Source organism: Schistocerca piceifrons, chromosome 5, assembly GCF_021461385.2.
Source record: "Schistocerca piceifrons isolate TAMUIC-IGC-003096 chromosome 5, iqSchPice1.1, whole genome shotgun sequence".
NCBI classification, from domain to species: Eukaryota; Metazoa; Arthropoda; class Insecta; order Orthoptera; family Acrididae; genus Schistocerca; species Schistocerca piceifrons.
Genome location: NC_060142.1, coordinates 503,697,720 through 503,718,047, shown reverse-complemented (window position 1 = coordinate 503,718,047; position 20,328 = coordinate 503,697,720). Strand labels below are relative to the sequence as shown.

The 20,328-nt window shown below is 44.1% G+C and overlaps 1 protein-coding gene across 1 annotated transcript in view; it reads left to right on the top strand.

The window, feature by feature from the left end:
- The window catches only part of LOC124798657 (venom dipeptidyl peptidase 4-like), a 280,747-nt gene that overhangs the window by 16,372 nt on the left and 244,047 nt on the right, over nt 1-20,328 (top strand). The window lies entirely within an intron of this gene.

Sequence of the window (20,328 nt, the reverse complement as noted above, 5' to 3'; positions counted from 1 at the left end):
GGATACAGAAAATGTTCGACTGCTGCCCTGGCCAGCACATTCTCCAGATCTCTCCCAATTGAAAATGGTGGCCGAGTAACTGGCTCGTCACAACACGCCAGTCACTACTCTTGATGAACTGTGGTATCGTGTTGAAGCTGCATGGGCAACTGTACCTGTACATGTCATCCAAGCTCTGTTTGACTCAATGCCCAGGCGTATCAAGGCCGTTATTACGGTCAGAGATGGTTGTTCTGGGTACTGATTTCTCAGGATCTATGCAGCCAAATTGCGTGAAAATGTAATCACATGTCAGTTCTAGTATAATATATTTGTCCAATGAATACCCGTTTATCATCTGCATTTCTTCTTGGTGTAGCAATTTTAATGGCCAGTAGTGTATTACGCGGTGTGATAACAGACGTCTCATCGAATGCAATACGATTTTCGTTTTCTACAGCATGTTCCACTACCGCTGATTTCTCTAGAGTTACCAAAGACGAAAGCATCTCTAGTCCTCTATACAGCGCTGTTCAGTAGAACGTACTGTTTGTCCGACATAAAACTGTCCATACCCATACGGTATTTCATACAGGGTGAATATTAATATAACCGACAGACTGCAGGAACGGATTCCTGGCCGGAAATGGCCGTAAAAAGTCGTAAGAACATGAGTCCGGAAATGTATCGTTGCCACGGTAGATGGCGCTGGCGAATGACAGTTAGTCTGACCAAGTGCCGCGTGTTCCTTGTGTGCTGCGTGATTGACGCAGCGTACGGTAAGAAGAAAAATGGTCCGATATTCATATAGGGAGCAAGCCGAGATGGTTTTTGTGTAAGGCCAAGCAGATGGAAAAAGTCGAGAGGCGGAACACGGTCCTCCATATATATGGCTCCGTACGTTCGTCTGTCTGAAAAGACCCATGATCACACAAACGCCCAAAAAGGGTTTGAAATGTCGTGTGATATGGTTGGTGTCTATGAAGATACTTGGTTTGATATAGCCGTACTGCCTCTAGACCGTTTCTGTCTGCATGGCGCCGGCCACGGTGGCCGAGCGGCTCTAGGCGCTTCAGTCCGGAACCGCGCTGCTGCTACGGTCGCAGGTTCGAGTCCTGCCTCGGGCATGGATGTGTGTAATGTCCTCAGGTTAAGTTAGGTTTAAGTAGTTCTAAGTCCATGGGACTGATGACCTCAGATGTTAAGTCCCATAGTGCTCTGAGCCAAATGAACCATTTTTTTTTGTCTGCTTGGCCGTACACAAACATCATCTCGGCTTGTTCGCGACATGAATACCAGACCATTCTGGTGCTTACAGTATGTCTAGTCAGTCACAGAGCCTGCAACACACAAGGAATACACGGCACGAGATCAGAGGAACTGTCATTCATCAACGCCATCTACCGTCGCAACGATGGATTTCCGAACGCACTTTCATAGGACCTCTTCCCCTCCATTTCCAATCAGGAACCCATCCCTGCAGTTTGTCGGTTTTATTAATCTTCACCCTGTATACTCCTGGCATTCTGAGCCTACATCGTCTTTCACAGGGCTCAAGAGTTGCGGAATTTCTGGAGGAGCCATGAAGATCGAATCGATTTTATGCTTCTTCAGGTGCCGGCTGCCGGCCGTTGTGGCCGAGCGGTTCTAGGCGCTTCAGTCGGGAACCGCGCGACCGCTACGATCGCAGGTTCGAATCCTGCCTCGGGCATGGGTGTGTGTGATGTCCTTAGGTCAGTTAGGTTTAAGTAGTTCTAAGTTCTAGGGGACTGATGGCCTCAGATTTTAAGTCCCATAGTGATCAGAGCCATTTTTTTAGGAGCCAGCTAGTGATTCCTGTTACCGAGCCACAGAACGGCAAAAAGGCAAGGTTCTTGGAGTCCTCCTCGGGGTTCTTCTTTCCGAAAACACGTAAGCAGCAGGGGCCCGAGGAGGACTCGAAGAAGCTAGCGTTTTTGGCAGACCACACGAACACTCGATCCGGACAGCAGTACGGCGGTCACTGCTGTAGAGGCTAGGCGCGGACGGCGGCGGCCTCGCGCAATTGCGGCGGGCGCCTCTCTCACCGGAGGTAGGGAGGTAGGGGCCCGAGGCCAGGCCGTTCCACTCTGGCGCCGCCACCGTGTGTCAAGGCCGCAGCTGCCGGCAGCCGGCAGCTCGACGCGGCCGCTCTTCTGCCTGGTTCGCACCCACTGTGCGGCTGTGCTCGCAATCGCTGCAGCGAATTTCCTCTGCACTCAGTTCGGCAGCACGGGCTGTCTCTTCCGTATACTCTGAGGGCTCGCAACCTTTCAGAACTCTCCAGGGCGAGACTCGAGGAAAAAAGAAATGATGTGCTTTCTCAAATGTACCATTGATGCAAGGCAACAAATTGGCTACAACTGTTCGTAAAACAACATACATAGTCCTGAAGGCAAGACTTTCTCTTGCCAGAAATCCCTCCCTGAAACTTGATGGAATTCCTGTAAAACGCAGCACTGTTTAATGACATTTAGGCATTCTTCTAGACGATAAAAGTAATTTTCTAGTACACGTAAAATTTGTTACGGAGAAAGCTGCTAAAGTTATGCATAAGATGACCCGTGCTGGCACTGCCGACTATAAATTACTGTTGCATGAGGTGCAGTCACATCACGAAGCTATCTTCAATGCCATAGTGGGCTTGATGTCAGCGTTTGGGCGCATCGTCTTCGATAATGCAGCTACGAAACAACTCGTGACGAAATCAGCGGAGCGTTCTTGTCAGGCTCACAACTGTCGGCGGACAACTAGCGATTTCGAGATATGTCTGATGGTTATCGTGGTACGTTACACGAGAGCACTGTATTGGTTGGGGCGTTGTCAAAATAATAGCGTGTACGAGACCACAGGAACTCATACTACTGGTAAAAAGCTTTTACGTGCTTGGAAGTTAGATGACTGGCAGCACTGCAAGGCCAGTTTACGGTATATTCCCAAGCATCAGGGATAGGATCAAACTGCAGGACGTCGCCTCTGCTCGAGCTATGGTGCACCTATCAACAGGTCACAGTCGGTACCCCAAACATCTGCATCGAGTGGGATGTAAAAACACACCAATCTGTGAATGTTCAGAGGAAGGGTCCTCTGATCATGTTGTTCTCAGATGCCCCCTCTTTCAGGTAGAGAGATACTGCAGACAGTTTGACTGCGATCTCCAAACAAATGGAGGGGGCCAAACTTGTGGACTGCAGTTAATATCATTTCACATAGAAGATCTAAAAGGCAGTTGTTTAACTTTCACACTATAAGATAAGTTGCTCTGAATATCAAAACAACGTCAACAGATCAAAATCGGTTCAAATGGCTCTAAGCACTATAGGACTTAACATCTGAGGTCATCAGTCCCCTAGGCTTAGAACTACTTAAACCTAACTAACCTAAGGACATCATACACATCCATGCCCGAGTCAGGATTCGAACCTGCGACCGTAGCAGGCGCGCGGTTCCGGACTGAAGCGCCTAGAACCCCATCAACAGATCACAAGAACCCTTTCCTTCATTATAGATAATAACAGGCACATATAAAATTAACAGAAACTTTAAAATACAGATATAAATAAAAAGGAACGCTTTTTTAAAAAAGGAAGCAAAGTTAATACCTTTTATTTTATTTTATTATGTTTCAAACTGATTCTTATTTTTAATTTCCTGTTTTATTATTATATTAACATTACAAATGGTTGCTGTTAACATAATTTGTACTATATGCAAATGTAAATCAGTGTATGTCATCATGATTGTTGAATATGTATGACCTGTTTAGAGATTTCGGATAACATGTCAAAAATTCGTGGCAATAACTTAAATTGGAAAAAAACTCTTTTAGTACATCCAGTCGCGCACCCAAAGAGTTGTGCTGGGGAACGGCCTACCTGTATGAAAGAATCATGAACACCCCTCTCCGACCTCGCCACAAAATTTACGGAAAACATTCATATTTTTAAATATACTGGACGACAAAAAAGGTAAAGCACCCAAAACTGGAAGAGGAAACGAAATAAAACTCAAGTTAAATGTATTTGCAGCTGCGAGTACGAAGAACCATCAGCTATATAAGGGAATGATGACACTGAAAATTCGCGGCAGTAACATGCATCGAAATTCAACTCCCCTGTAAGGGAATAACATAACTTGCGAACGAGTACAGTTTGTGAAGTAGTAACGACGACATATGGAAATTTGCGTATGGCTCTGAGTCGTACATGGACAGCCGAAGGGGTTAAAGCGACCGCTCGCGTAAAGCGGGAAATACGGGTTCGAGTCCCGGTTCGGCGCAAATTTTCATTGTCGTCATTCCCTAAAACAGCTGACAGTTGCAATATCGAAATGGAAATGGAAATGAGCGTTTGGCGTCATTGGCCGGGAGGCCCCTTGCAGGGCAGGTACGGCCGCCTTGGTGCAGGTCTTATTACATTCGACGCCACATTGGGGCGACCTGCGCGCCAGATGGGGATGAAATGATGATGAAGACAGCACAACATCCAGTCCCTGAGCGGAGAAAATCCTCGACACAGGCGGGAATCAAACCCGGGCCCGTAGGACGGCAATCCGTCACGCTGACCACTCAGCTATCGGGGCGGACAATATCAAAATAGAACTTCATAGGTTGAGAAACTATGTGATTTCATTCCGCTTACTACAAAATCGAGTCAAATTTACAAAGAACTTGGCAGGATGAGCCCATTTCTCAGTATGACAATACACCTTTTCTGATCTGGATGCATGCACTCATTCAGTTGCGAAGAGTACCATAAAGCCTTTGCACACTCTTATGGGCCAAGGTAGCCCACAACTATTGTAACTGCGTCTGTCGTATCCTGCGTAGTGGCACTGAGATGGACCTGGTTCCACACATGTGCTATCGGGTACTGATCTGGGGATCTTGCTGGGCCACAGGAGTACCTCATCACTCAGACAGTTCACAGAGGCAGGTGCCATGTGTGTGTATGAGCACTGTTCTGCTGAAAAATGGCACCTCGATACTGTCGCATGAGGGGTGACACAAGGGAACGTAGCATGTTCGTGACGTACTGTTATGTCGTCAAAGTTCCCGCAGTCACTACCAGCCTTGACCTGGAGCCCTATCAGATGGCTCCTCATACTGTGACGCCAGCAGTAACACCGCGGTGTCTCTCCAAAACACTGGAAGTTTGGGACCTCTGTCCAGCTCGCTGCCATTCACGACGACGATGATCATCTGGAGCAGTACGGTACGCGATTGATCGCTGAACACAATGCAGCGCAACTCATCACCATTTCCATGCGTCCAACATCGGACCACTGTCACATCAAAATGACCCTCATGTATGGATACTGCGCGCTTTGACCAGCCGACCAAATGGAGACCCCAAACGAGACCCTTTTCAAACTCTGTCAGTTGCTGATAATACTGTCTCACACGAGTATCGGGCATCTCCGTGTCCTTTACACTCATCGAACACTGTTGAAGCCCTTTATAATTATATTCTACCAGGCCTGGTGACAACACTGAATTCGAATGACACTGATGTATTCTGGTGGGCGTTCTACTTGTCACAGAGAACTGCAACTCTTATCATTTACATACCCGCCAATGGTATATACGTATACAAAGTTACATTGACACTCGACCACGCCAATTTAAAAATTTTCTCTCCCAACTTTCAGCAGATAAAGTAACATCAAAATTAAAAATTTCGAAAATGACAAGGAATTCTGGAAAACAATAAGCTACTATGATGCTGACAGACGGACCTTATCCTTGGAGCGAGGCACATTATCTGCTGTTCCTCCACACTCCTGGCTGAATGTTTTGTAATGTCCTCTCGTTGTAGAATTGGCCTGTAAGGTATCTGAAACAAATAGAAGAGTTGGTCCTATTCTTCTTCTTCTTCTTCTTCTTCTTCGGTGTCCTGAGCTTTATTTCGGTGAGGGAGGAGAAACCCGCTGGTTCAAATGGGTCTGAGCACTATGGGACTTAACATCTGTGGTCATCAGTCCCCTAGAACTTAGAACTACTTAAACCTAACTAACCTAAGGACATCACACACATCCATGCCCGAGGCAGGATTCGAACCTGCGACCGTAGCAGTCGCGCGGTTCCGGACTGAGCGCCTAGAACCGCTAGACCACCGCGGCCGGCCCCGCTGGTGATTAATTTTCTCCGATATACGTGACTGCTTCCTCCGTCATCCAGTCCGGAAGTGTAAAGATAGGGTAGGAGTTTACGATCCCCAAGTCAGCCCGCCGAATGAACTCCTCATCCTTGAATTTCCATAGCAGACGTTCACACCCCCACTGGAACTCATAGGGCTTGTGCGGAGGTCAACGAGGTCTGTGCGCGAAAAGGGGGAGGGAAATCATGCTGCGGATAGCTGCCTTCACGGATGAAGTCTGCAATCTTGGTGAGCACCGCCTCTACGGATTTCTTGTCCGGGAGAGGCAGACACTCCGAAGTACGGTTCGTCTTCTTCTTCACTGGTCTTCTCCGCCCTCGCTTCGGGAGCAGGGGTGGATGAGGCCAGCAACTCCGTGTCCATGGTCACCTCCTGAGCCTCCAGAATTTAGCTACGTGTAACATATAATCCTTTTCAGGTTATGACTACGTGAATGGGCTTTCGGCCTGACTGACTGCAGCGACCATTCTGGCGAGGAAAATATGTCCATTCAAGTGCTCATCGCCTGTGCTGTCCACAACAAACCCGACGTAGCTCTTTAGAGTCCATAGGTCGAACCACAATATTTGAGCAAGGCAACACAGAAAGGGAAAGACTCTCCAGTACGAAAAAATAACAGAATGACTGACCTGTCCAGAACGGAAGCGGGAAAGTCTAAAAGAAACAGGGTCTCCCCCCCCCCCCCCCGCCACCCATTTACTCGCTCAATTTGCCACAATATGCAGACCACTGTTCCTCTGTTCACAATCGTAGTGTTTAGTGGATAGTCATAATGACGGCTGCACTCTTCCATTTAATAGTCCTCAGCCATGCGTTTAGATTTTATTAATGAGAAGTTTACATTGGTGATCAGTACATTGCTCTGGGACGAAAATTGTGTAAACTAATGCATTTAAAAAAGTGATGCGATTCACCAAAATTTTGGAAGATATTGGAAGTGATTCCTATTTAAGCTATAAAGTAACTGAAGTATTTGCAATATTAAGGAAACTCAATATTAAACAGGTAAAAATTATGAAAACAATGTCACTGGAATATGAAAGTAGTAGATACTAGTATAAAATTACTAAAAAAACAGGAATTACCCTCACTTCTCGAAGACATGCTGATTCTGTGATTTATAGCTTTCTTCATGCAGACACTGCCGCCTACTGGGAACATGCCACCGAGAAAAGAAGTGAAGCATAGAAAACACAGCCGGCCGAAGTGACCGAGCGGTTCTAGGCGCTTCAGTCTGGAACCGCGCGACCGCTACGGTCGCAGGTTCGAATCCTGCCTCGGTCATGGATGTGTGTGATGTCCTTAGGTTAGTTAGGTTTAAGTGGTTCTAAGTTCTAGGGGACTGATGACCTAAGATGTTAAGTCCCATAGTACTCAGAGCCATTTGAACTATAGAAAACCCATGGCTTACATCATATGCCACAGTCAGACACACCGAGTTTAGTTTATTCTGTAACTAGAATTAAAAAATAGTTGTACGTAAAGACTGAGGAAGTGAAATTGTGTAAATTACGACATTGTGAAAGTTGTGTGAGTCTTTTATTAGTACAGTTCTTAATTGAATGAGAGATGAATTTCTCAAATTTTCGGACGAATGCTCTTAAAATGTACTTTTCTGAAGCACAGTTTCGCGCTTTTTATGCTAAGTCGATCTAGTAAGCACTAATGTAAGCAAATCATTATTGTTACATTAAAATATTTTATAGATTTCCGTATCACTGTTATTCCATGAACGTGGAGAATCATTAATTTCAAAACGATCATCCTTATATCGAGGAAACAATTTTCTTGCTGTGCTCAATCCAGTGACATTATCCCCATACATGGCGCAAATGTTTCTGGGTGTCTCTGCAGCTGTCAGCCATGTATTGAACTCAAACAGAAGAACATGTGGGAAACGTCCAGATTTCTTCGCTTGGCACTCCGTTTTCTTAGGTCCACAACTCCTGTTGGTATTTCCAGTAGACAAAATGACAATATGTAAACTAAAATAGCAACGGTGAAGTACAAATAATAAATGACAGTCGATAAAGAAACATAGTAACCAGAATATCATCATGCAAAACAAAAACGCCACGAATTTATGTACCAACCTAATACCACGTCGTCACCCACACTTTTAAAATATGAAACAAGCCTAGGATGATCTTCGGGGTTTGGTGAAGATCGTTTAAACGCTTTAATCCACAACGTTACACGTCAGTGTACTCGAGAATTGGCAAATGTGATGAACTGTGATCATTCCACCATCGCGCAACATTTGGATGAAATTGGGGATGTTCAAAAACAAGATGTATGGGTATCGCATGCTCTAAGCCAAAATCGCAAAAATCAATGGGGGAACGACTATATGTGCATCACTGCCTTCTCGTCATCAACTGGCTCGTGAACAACACCGACCATTCCTACCCTGTATCATTACTGTTGACGAGGAATGGTTTCTTTATGCTAACATATCGAAAGAAGAGGAATGGGTTGAGGCGAAACAAAGCACTAGCTTCCCTGACCTGCGAGCATCCACGAAAGATAACGTTATATATCTGGTGAAACAGCGACGGTGCGGGGTACTACGAATTGCTTCCCCGAGATGTAACAATCACTGGTAACTTTATTGTCAACAAATGAGACGTCTTGCAGTCACAATCCTAGAATAACCACCAGGAAGACTCTGCAAAGTGATTCTACTCCACGATAACGCCCGCCAAAAAACACTATAAACGAAATGGGTTGGGAAGACATTCCGCACCACCTTATTTACCTTCTCCGCACTCTTTCGAACAACTTTCAAGGAAGTTCCTTCCCGGATGAAAATGCGCACCGACCATGGCTCGACGAGCTTTTCTCCTCAAAACTACTTCATTGGTAGAGTCACAGAATCGAAAGTCAAATGGTTCAAATGGCTCTAAGCACTATGAGACTTAACGTCTGAGGTCGTCAGTCCCCTAGACTTAGAACTACTTAAACCTAACTAACCTAAGGAGATCACGCACATCCATGCCCGAGGCAGGATTCGAACCTGCGACCGTAGCAACAGCGCGGTTCCGGACTGAAGCGCCTAGAACCGCCCGGCCACAGCAGCCGGCAATCGAAAGTCATCCCAGCGTTGGCAGACTGTTGTAAATAGCAAAGGAGAATACATTAGTGATGACTAAATTCTCTGTTACGTGTGTGTTTAGTGTTTATTAAACTTATGGAAAAACGCTACAAACTTATGCACCAAACCAATATATTTGCGCGGAGGGAGGGAGGGGGGAGGGGGCGAGGAAGTAACAGACTTTGACTCACCAATCCCACCCCCAGAACACAACTCTGTATTCGCTCCTTAGTACATCTGCACGTATAATTCGCAAGCCCCGTTTCCGTGTGTGGAGCAGGATACTTCGTGTACTAGTCTCACTTCCTCCCTCCCCTCTGCCTTTCTGTTCTATATGCAAATGCTATGGGAAAGAGTGCTGATGAGCCTTTTCGCGAGATACATATAAGAGAAATCAATATATTAGTTACCTCTTCTTCGAATGTGTGATCTCGGAATTTTAGCAGTAAACCACACTGTGTTGGAACCGCCTCTCTTGTACCGGCTGATTGGAGGGATGTCACTATCGCGCTTACTAAACCAACCCTGTCCGCAGCTCGTGGTCTAGTGGTTCCGGCACGGTAGCTCAGCGTGTACGGTCAGAGGGTTAGCTGCCCTCTGTAATAAAAAATTGAGTGATGGATCAACGAAGAACCTAAACGGGTGTCAACGGACATCCACCCCGACCGAGCGAGGTGGCGCAGTGGCTAGCACACTGGACTCGCCTTGGGGAGGACGACGGTTCAATCGCGCGACCAGCCATTCTGATTTAGGTTTTCCGTGATTTCCCCAAATCGCTCAAGGCAAATGCCGGAATGGTTCCTTTCAAAAGGGCACGGCCGACTTCCTTCCCCGTCCTTCCCTGATCCGATGAGACCGATGACCTCGCTGTCTGATCTTCTCCCCGAAACAACCCAACCCAATCCATCAACCCCTAAGAAATTCAACGAACAATATAGAACAAATTGAGACAAAAAAAAGTGGCTAGCGTTGCTGCCTCTGGATCACAGAGTCCCGTGTTCGGTTTCCGACCGGGTCGGATATTTTTTTCGTCCGGGGACTGGGTGTTTGTGTTGTCCTCATCATCATTCGGTAAGTGCCCCGAGACTGGAAGTGGAGAGTTTTGGAACTTGTACGGGCGCTGATGACCACGATATTGAGCGCCCCACATACCAACAACACCCAACTAAACCAACCTGTGACGAAACGTGCTGCTATTCCTTGGATCTTCTCTATTTTGTATGCGTTCCTCCATTGATCGCTTCGCCACGTTCAGACTTTGCACAGTTATCTAATTAAAAGCCACCAGTAGCCCCTCTGCCCCCCTCCCCCACCCCCCACCCCCCACCCCCCACCCCCTCCCGCGCCATCCTCCGCTGAGAATAATCGAACTCCCATGTATAAAACAGATTCAGACGTCTGATTGTTTTACAGATTAGTTAACGTGTTAAATATTTGACTTCGAGCATGAAAGATCTTTATGGCTGATGACGGAAAACCGTAATTACGGCCGGCCGGAGTCGCTGAGCGGTTCTAGGCGCTACAGTCTGGAACCGGGCGACCGCTACGGTCGCAGGTTCAAATCCTGCCTCGAGCATGGATGTGTGTGATGTCCTTAGGTTGATTAGGTTTAAGTAGTTCTAAGTTCTAGGGGACTGTTGACCTCAGAAGTTAAGTCCCATACTGCTCAGAGCCATTTTTTTGAACCGTAATTACGTTAGTTTTAATAGTTCAGGATTATTCCTGGTGCTGATCCACTGCGTAAACAATGAACATATAGTATGCGGTTAACTTTCTTCCTTTTATTATTTTGTATGGGTGTCAGCGAGAAAAACTTTCGACAGGGTTTGAAATTATGCGTACAGTTTGTTGGAAGTCGCTAAGTACTCTCATTCTCAAATACTAGATGAATATAGTCTGAGTAATTTGTGCACCGTCCGTTATGCTGCCTCTAGACGTGTACACAGTTTCTAACTTTAATACTTATCGTGTTAAATTTTAATGTAAGTTTTCACCTCTAAAAGAACGGACTGTAGGAGCATTTTAATTTTTACATTCGGTCAATAATTCTAAAAAATGTTGAAAACCAAATATTTTTTGTCTCTAGGAGTCATTAGAAACGAATCACAAATTCCGTCGGAACCACGTCAAAAGCTTTCTCAGAATCTATCGGTCCCACTCACAGAGATAATTCATACTGATCACTCCTTTTTATAGGTTCCAGTGATTTATGTGTACTTTATTATTTTAAAATTTTTATACCTTAGAAAAAAGAATGTTAAGCACTACTCTGAGTAGGGTGCTCTTATACCCACAACATTACAAACCAAAATATTTCACTTGTTGCATCATTCATGCTGCACAGTGACATTTCACCTCTCCTCCGCTTCCTCATAGCAGTGTATATGAGTCCAGCATCTTCCGTCTGTACCACAGCTGGGTGAGCGAGGAGGGGAATGTAGCATCGCGGTGCGACTGTTCACGCAGACTCTGCCAAGTTTTAGGGCTGACGGGAGCAACGATCTTCAACGGTGGCTCGTGTGGTTTCTTTTACCATAACATTAGGCAGAAAGGGCTTATGTAATTTCCAAAGTAGACGCCTCCAGCTTGCAGTCCAATGATCTTCAAAATCCACAAATCGCAATTATAACTCTCAAAATTATTTGGAATTACGTTCAGCGCGCATTTAAATGTGTCTTTCAAAACAAAAATATAAATATCATTATCAACGACCACATTATTCCTGTTACTTCGACTACGCAAAAATTGTGTGTCTCTAGCTCTTCGTTTTTCTGTCCGACCCGTTAGTGTTCTTCTTCGAACCATAACATAAAACAAATACAGTTTCCGTACAATAACAAGGTGTATACGCTCCGGGACAGCCGGGAAAAACCCGGGAATTTTTTCATCCGGGTAGAAAACCGGGAAAACCCATAAATTTGAATTCTGGGAATTATTCATTGTTTTAGTCTTCAGTTAAATTTTTGTAATTTTGAGTGGTAAGAACTGATAAACAGCAAAATGTGTCAAAGGTTTTAGGACGAAGACTATGGAATACTTCATAACAATGAACTCCTGCCGACGAGTGTGACGTCTTAACTATTTACATTATGTCCGTTTGAGCAGTGACCCGGGGGGACACACCATGCGCAGTTGAGCTGCGTATGGGCAGTACTTACTCCTGCTTCCGGCTATTTGGTGTGTGGCTGTTAGCTGTATCAGCAGTAGCAACAAGGAGCCAGATGCCACGCGGAAATATTTTTCTGGTGCGCCCAAGGTGCCAAATTCGCCCATGAGCATAGCAGTCTGGGTTCTGGTGGAGTCAGGGTTAGTCTCCATTAAGCCGTGTTTACGTTTAGTGATTTTGCTGCTTCCTCTTCTTTTACACTTCTCACATCAAATGAAAAAAAAACAGATTTTTGTGGTTAGGAGCTATCAAGTGAATTAAAATACACTTCTGGCCATTAAAATTGCTACACCACGAAGATGACGTGCTACAGAAGCGAAATTTAATCGACAGGGAGAAGATGCTGTGATATGCAAATGATTAGTTTTTCAGAGCATTCACACAAGGTTGGCGCCGATGGCGACACCTACAACGTGCTGACATGAGGAAAGTTTTCAACCGATTTCTCATACACAAACAGCAGTTGACCGGCGATGCCTGGTGAAACGTTGTTGTGATGCCAATGACTGTTAGCAGAATATGGAATCGGTGGGTTCAGGAGGGTAATGCGGAACGCCGTGCTGGATCCCAACGGCCTCGTATCACTAGCAGTCGAGATGACAGGCATGTTATCCAGATCGTGCAGCCACGTCTCGATCCCTGAGTCAACAGATGGGGATGTTTGCAAGACAACAACCATCCGCACGAACAGTTCGACGACGTTTGCAGCAGCATGGACTATCACCTCGGAGACCATGGCTGCGGTTACCTTTGACGCTGCATCACAGACAGGAGCGCCTGCGATGGTGTACTCAACGACGACCCTGGGAGCACAAATGGCAAAACGTAATTTTTTCAGATGAATCCAGGTTCTGTTTACAGCTTCATGATGGTCGCATCCGTGTTTGGCGGCATCGCTGTGAACGCACATTGGAAGCGTGTATTCGTCATCGCCATACTGGCGTATCACCCGGAGTGATGGAATGGGGTGACATTGGTTACACGTCTCGATCACCTCTTGTTCGCATTGACGGCACTTTGAAGAGTGGACGTTACATTTCAGAGATGTTACGACCCGTGGCTCTACCCTTCATTCGATTCCTGCGAAAACTTACATTTCAGCAGGATAATGCACGACCGCATGTTGCAGGTCCTGTACGGGCCTTACTGGATACAGAAAATGTTCGACTGCTGCTCTGGCCAGCACATTCTCCAGATCTCTCACCAAGTGAAAACTTCTGGTCAATGGTGGCCGAGCAATTGGCTCGTCACAATACGCCAGTCACTACTCTTGATGAACTGTGGTATCGTGTTGAAGCTGCATGGGCAGTTGTACCTGTACACGCCATCCAAGCTCTGTTTGACTCAATGCCCAGGCGTATCAAGGCCGTTATTACGGCCAGAGGTGGTTGTTCTGGGTACTGATTTCTCAGGATCTATGCAGCCAAATTGCGTGAAAATGTAATCACATGTCAGTTCTAGTATAATATATTTGTCCAATGAATATCCGTTTATCGTCTGCATTTCTTCTTGGTGTAGCAATTTTATGGCCAGTAGTGTAGATTCACATAATTACAAAAGGCTAACATATGTTATCAGTTTCAGCTTTCAGATTTGATTTTATTTCCACGTTTTTGGCAGTCAGGCGCCTGTTATTTTTGTTGGTTTGCTATCTAAATGTGGCTTTTCTTAATCTTTTCCTCAGAGGTAGTAAATTTATCAGAAACGAAGTGTTTCATTCCGCACTTTTTTCCTAGTTTCAACTGTTCACTGAATTTCAAGTGGTCTTTCATCTTTTGGCACGTATGGCATTGGGCCATATTAAAGAACCAACCATGGGATAATACAGTATTAGTACTCCAAGAATATTTACATCCCGAAAACCACACAGAGAAGCTTAATATCAGGTTGTGGGCCTACTTCATTGTTAATCTGGACATATGAATGTGCACCTTATGCTGAGTTATGCATTTTAGTATGGTTTACGAAATTCCGATGCTTTTGAAGTATCCTTCTTTTATGGTGTCATTTAAGATCTTTTAACACTATATATGTACGAACATACGGGCTTCCTATGTTATCATGGCTGCCCAAGAGCAGTAACGCCTGTTTTCTGGCGCTCTCTGGCAACTACTGAAACGAACCATTTCTAACAGGTTGCGAGAAAATATTGCGAATGGCGCTTTGAAAAGCGTTAGTCTCAAAGTAAATTTCCTTTTACGCAATATGAGTTATGTTAGGTGTGTGAATGTGCAATGAATTTCTTAAATAACTGAGCGTTTGACTCTCATTTAAAACTTAACAGACTGAGGACTAGCCACTTAGAAGAATTTCAAGCCCAGAAGATCCGACATTAATGTCGTTATTTAAAATTCTATTAGAACATTTGTGTGATACATCTTAAAGCAAAGGAGACCAATATAACACGTGAAACCTTAGCTTTTCTTTTAGATTATTAATCTTCGAGGCCAATATTATATGTTTGCGTAACTGTTCTTGTAGCTACACTATGTACATTAATTTAAACCATTAACTTTTCTACTTTGTGTGTTCACATTACTTAAAACAGTGATGTTGATATTGACTGACAACGTCACGTGTCCTATGCTCTGAATATCTGCTGTCATTGGCTGGCGAGATTACGTGACATGAGCTATGATTTGCTTACAAAAGCGCGTTTCAATCTCGATTTCAACGTTTCGGAAACTAACGCGCTGTTTCGAATCTATACTTTCGTAATACGAATATGAAAATATACAGTGTAAATGTTGTTGCTCTCACAGATCTTTCCATTTTTATTTTTTTTGCCGAGGTTTTTCGTTCTCTGAAATTCCATGCTGGTGTATAAAACCTTTACCATTCAAAGGACTGATATTTTTACAGCTCCGAGGGAAGCATACAGTCATTTATCATGGAAGAAATGTGTTTTTCACATTGGGAGAAGTGTGTTTCCACGTGGGAAAAAGTGAGTTTTTAACCGGGAAATCCGGGAAAAATCCGGGATTTTTTCTCTTGATCGCATTGGATGAAAATCGGTGTGGGTTTCGGCCCCTTAGATGTTGTCAGGACCAGATCTTTAGCTTACGGCAAATAATGGAGAAGTGTTATGAGTGGAACAGGGAATTGTATCTATGCTTTATAGATCTAGAAAAGGCATATGACCGGGTTCCTAGGAGGAAGTCATTGTCTGTTCTACGAGATTATGGAATAGGAGGCAAACTTTTGCAAGCAATTAAAGGTCTTTACATGGATAGTCAGGCAGCAGTTAGAGTTGACGGTAAATTGAGATCATGGTTCAGAGTAGTTTCAGGGGTAAGACAAGACTGCAACCTGTCTCCACTGTTGTTCATATTATTTATGGATCATATATTGAAAACAATAGACTGGCTGGGTGAGATTATGATATGTGAACACAAAATAAGCAGTGTTGCATATGCGGATGACTTAGTTGTGATGGCAGATTCGATTGAAAGTTTGCAAGGTAAAATTTCAGAGCTAGATCAGAAATATAAGGACCATGATATGAAGATTAGCATCTCCAAAACGAAAGTAATGTCAGTGGGAAAGAAATATAGGAGGAACAAAGTTAGAACTGGTGGACGGTTTCAAGTACTTAGGATGCATATTCTCACTGGATGGCAACATAGTGAAAGAACTGGAAGCGAGGTGTAGCAAAGCTAATGCAGTGAGCGCTCAGCTACGATCTACTCTCTTCTGCAAGAAGGAAGTCAGTACCAAGACTAAGTTATCTGTGCACCGTTCAATCTTTCGACCAACTTTGTTGTATGGGAGCGGAAGCTGGGTGGATTCAGGTTACCTTATCAACAAGGTTGAGGTTACGGATATGAAAGTAGCTAGGATGATTGCAGGTACTAGTAGATGGGAACAATGGCAGGAGGGTGTCCACAATGAGGAAATCAAAGAAAAACTGGGAATGAACTCTATAGATGTAGAAGTCATGGCGAACAGGCTTAGATGGTGGGGTCATGTTATACGCATGGGAGAAGCAAGGTTACCCAAGAGACTCATGGGTTCAGCAGTAGAGGGTAGGAGGAGTCGGGGCAGACCAAGGAGAAGGTACCTGGATTCGGTTAAGAATGATTTTGAAGTAATAGGTTTAACATCAGAAGAAGCACCAATGTTAGCACTGAATAGGGGTTCATGAAGGAATTTTATAAAGGGGGGGGGGCTATGCTCCAGACTGAACGCTGAAAGGCATAATCAGTCTTAAATGATGATGATGATGTTCGCATATACGCCCTGAATAAGGGATTCAAAATGAAAAAATTGAAAATTAAGAGCACTTCAAATTTTGTGGTGACGTCAACAAAAGAACACACAGTTAGTTCCGTTTACTCTTACACTAAAGTAGAGAAAAAAACGACGCTAATAACCAAAGTTCGTTGCTCCCGACAGCTTCGTTACTAAATTTCGTTTTCCACAGCTGATAACATCGACATAGCTGTTGTGGCATTACGTCTGTCCGTTATGCGTGTTTACTGCAAGTGAATCATCTGCAACAGTTAAATATGAATGTCCCTAGACGCGATTTCACTAAACGCTGTTACTTCCGTGTGCCATTTCCATCATAGCACTTGATCGGTACGCGTGGTAGAAACTGGCAGCAGCGGAGAGACAGGAAAACTTTTCTCATGTATGTCTAATTTCTTTCATCTCTCTTAACGGCTATGTACACACATGATTTTTTGTGCACATTTATAGCAAAAAACCAGTCGAATTTTGTAAGTTTCGTTGGCCTAATTGGACAATTATCTTTAAAAATCGGTAAACTTATTAATATTATGAGCGCTCAAAAAAACAGGTGCATCATCATTATAAATGCCGGCCGGGGTGGCCGAGCGGTTCTAGGCGTTACAGTCTGGAACCGCGCGACCGTTACGGTCGCAGGTTCGAATCCTGCCTCGGGCATGGATGTGTGTGATGTCCTTAGGTTAGTTAGGTTTAAGTAGTTCTAAGTTCTAGGGGACTGATGACGTCAGAAGTTAAGTCCCATAGTGCTCAGAGCCATCATTATGAATGTCCGCGTTCCTACTGCTTTCTCTATCCAAAAATTATGTCTAACTAGCTCTGCGTCTTGCAGTCCCATCCGTCAGCACTCTCTTTCTAGGCATATCCGTAAGATATGGTAAGTGAGAGGCCATGTTTATCCAAAATGAAATTAAAAATTAGTCACTTACTTCAGATTTTCTGGTAACGGCAGCAAATGGCTACGAAATAACGACGTCAGTATACATCGTTATTTACAGACTTCGTTAATAAGATATTTCGATTTCCGCTGCTGAGAACGTCATCCATCTAGCTGCTGTCGCAACGTAGCTGCCCGGTATGTATGTGTTAGTGCAAATGAACCAAGTAAACATGAACATACCTAGAATGTGATTCCACGAAAAACTGTTACTTTTGTGTTAGTTCTACCATAACACCTGATCGGTACACGCGACGGAAGTTGCCAGCCAATCAGTTTTTGATATTCACGTATTGGAGATTTTAATGGGTGACAGAGAAGGTATCATCAGAGTTATGAATATGAAAGCATCTACTTTCTTTTACCACTCATAATGCCTATGTCCACACACGATTATTTCTTGTGTACGTCTATAAGTACCCTTCAAATTATGTAAGTTTTATTGGCCTCCTTCTACATTTAATATTAAAAATCGGTAGTTCTGTTTTTGTGTTCACGTATTAATATTATGATAGACATTTCATCCGTTCCGGAAATCAAAGATCTCGACAATTTTTGCCTGTTATCGACACTAATAGTGGCAAAATATCGGTCGCAGAAATGTCAAGATTTTCGAGAGTTTAATTTCAACTTTCAAGGCGGATGTCAAATGACAAATTTTTTTCGTGTGATATAACGACAAATTAACTATTTTATGATTTTTTCCTTTACTTGTACTGTGAAGGCTTTCTTTTTGCCAAATTTCAAGATTCTACATCAAGGGGAAGTACCCTATAGGTTTTTTGACGACTGAGTTTGTGGTCATACAAATATATGACATAAGTGGACGTATCTTTTGATTGCAATGACTTAGAAGCTAACGTTTATCACGCCGCCAAGGGACCGCAGACCTACCTTGCTTCTTGGTAAATTTTGTGATTCTACGTCAACGGGAAGTATGCTGTAGGTTCTGATGACTGAGTTTGCAACTATCAAAGTATGTGACATAAATGACCGTATCTTTAGGTTGCATAGGCTTACAAGCTTCACTTTTTTACATAGCCAAGGGACCACAGATCTTAATTTGTGACACAAATTTCAAATTGATACGTCAGCCCCTTACTAAGAAAAAGGGTTCTAAACGGTCGGACATACAGAACGACAACAAAGTGACCCTGTAAGGATTCCGTTTTTACAGACTGAGGTACAGAAACCTGAAGAGTAAGTAAACTGTTGATTATTCCAAAAGTTATAGCTATGAATGTTAAAAACACTTATCGCACAGTGACACGAGCTGATGAAAGCCTCCATGTAAAAATGTTTGCAGTTGCCTATCGAATCGTGATTGCACCCAGACAATTACTTCCTTGTCCTAAGCAAACCTACGGCCACTAACATCTTTCTTCATGGCGCAGAAAATATGGGAATCATGGAAAGAGATAGAGATTGTGAAGAGGATATGTAAGCGCTTCCCAGCGCTTCTGCAGCGTACTCGAAACAACTTCGACAACATGTGGACAAGCCCACAGTTCTGGCGATTACTTTTGAGACAATAGACAGTTTACTTACTTTTTATCTGTCTGTCTCGTTTTCATTTGACTGCCCCCTATAAATATTGGTTCCTATAGAATACCGAGCGAGGTGACGCAGTGGCTAGCACACTGGACTCGCATTCGGAAGGACGACGGCTCAGTACCGCATCCGGCCATCCTGATTTAGGTTTCCCGTGATTTCCCTAAAACGCTCCAGGCAAATGCCCTGATGGTTGCTTTGAAAGGGCACGACCGGCTTCCTTCCCCGTCCTTCCCCAATCGGCTGAGACCGATGACCTCGCTGTCTGGTCTCCTTCCCCACAACAACCCAACCCAACCCTATAGCATAAGTGTTGTAGAAAGAGGAAGGATAAGCCCAGTTTCACTTAAGATGTGGCCGGCCGGAGTGGTCGTGCGGTTCTAGGCGCTACAGTCTGGAACCGAGCGACCGCCACGGTCGCAGGTTCCAATCCTGCCTCGGGCATGGATGTGTGTAATGTCCTTAGGTTAGTTAGGTTTAATTAGTTCCCGAAGGAACAGATACATTTGGTAACCGTACAACTTCTCTAGAATGAGATGATAGTTAAATCGACACCCTAGCTGCAAACAGGCGTTGATATACATCATTGGGGACAAATTGAAAATGTGTGCCTCGACTGGGACTCGACCCGGGATCTCCTGCTTACATAACAGTCGCTCTATCCATCTGATGTATATCAACGCCTATTTGCAGCTAGGGTGTCGATTTAATTGTCATCTCACTTAAGATACCCACTGAGCCGAACACTAGTTGAAGTACAGCATCGTGAACGGAACTAATACGTCGAAACTGACAGATGTAAACATCAAAAATCATGTCATGATTAAAGATTTAAAAAGAAAACAAAATACATGCTTATTAAATGTAAAGAACTGTTGAGTCTTGATTGTTTTGAAAAGTATCAGATAAAAAAGTAATAGTTTTTGTGAAAATATGTTTCATGGCATAGCCCCATTGCAGGGAGTCCCATCAAAATTTGTGTTGTAGAAGTTTTAAAGTTACCAATTAATATAAGGTATACTCAATTGAAAATCAGACCTTCGCTGTAACGACGTTGTCTTTAATACCAATGTGTGAATGTGTTTACCGAGGGATGGTATGGTGGCATATTCATTTACACTAGCGGAGTTAACGGCTTCGCAGCAATTTCCTGTTTTCTGGAGAGCCAATCCGCAGT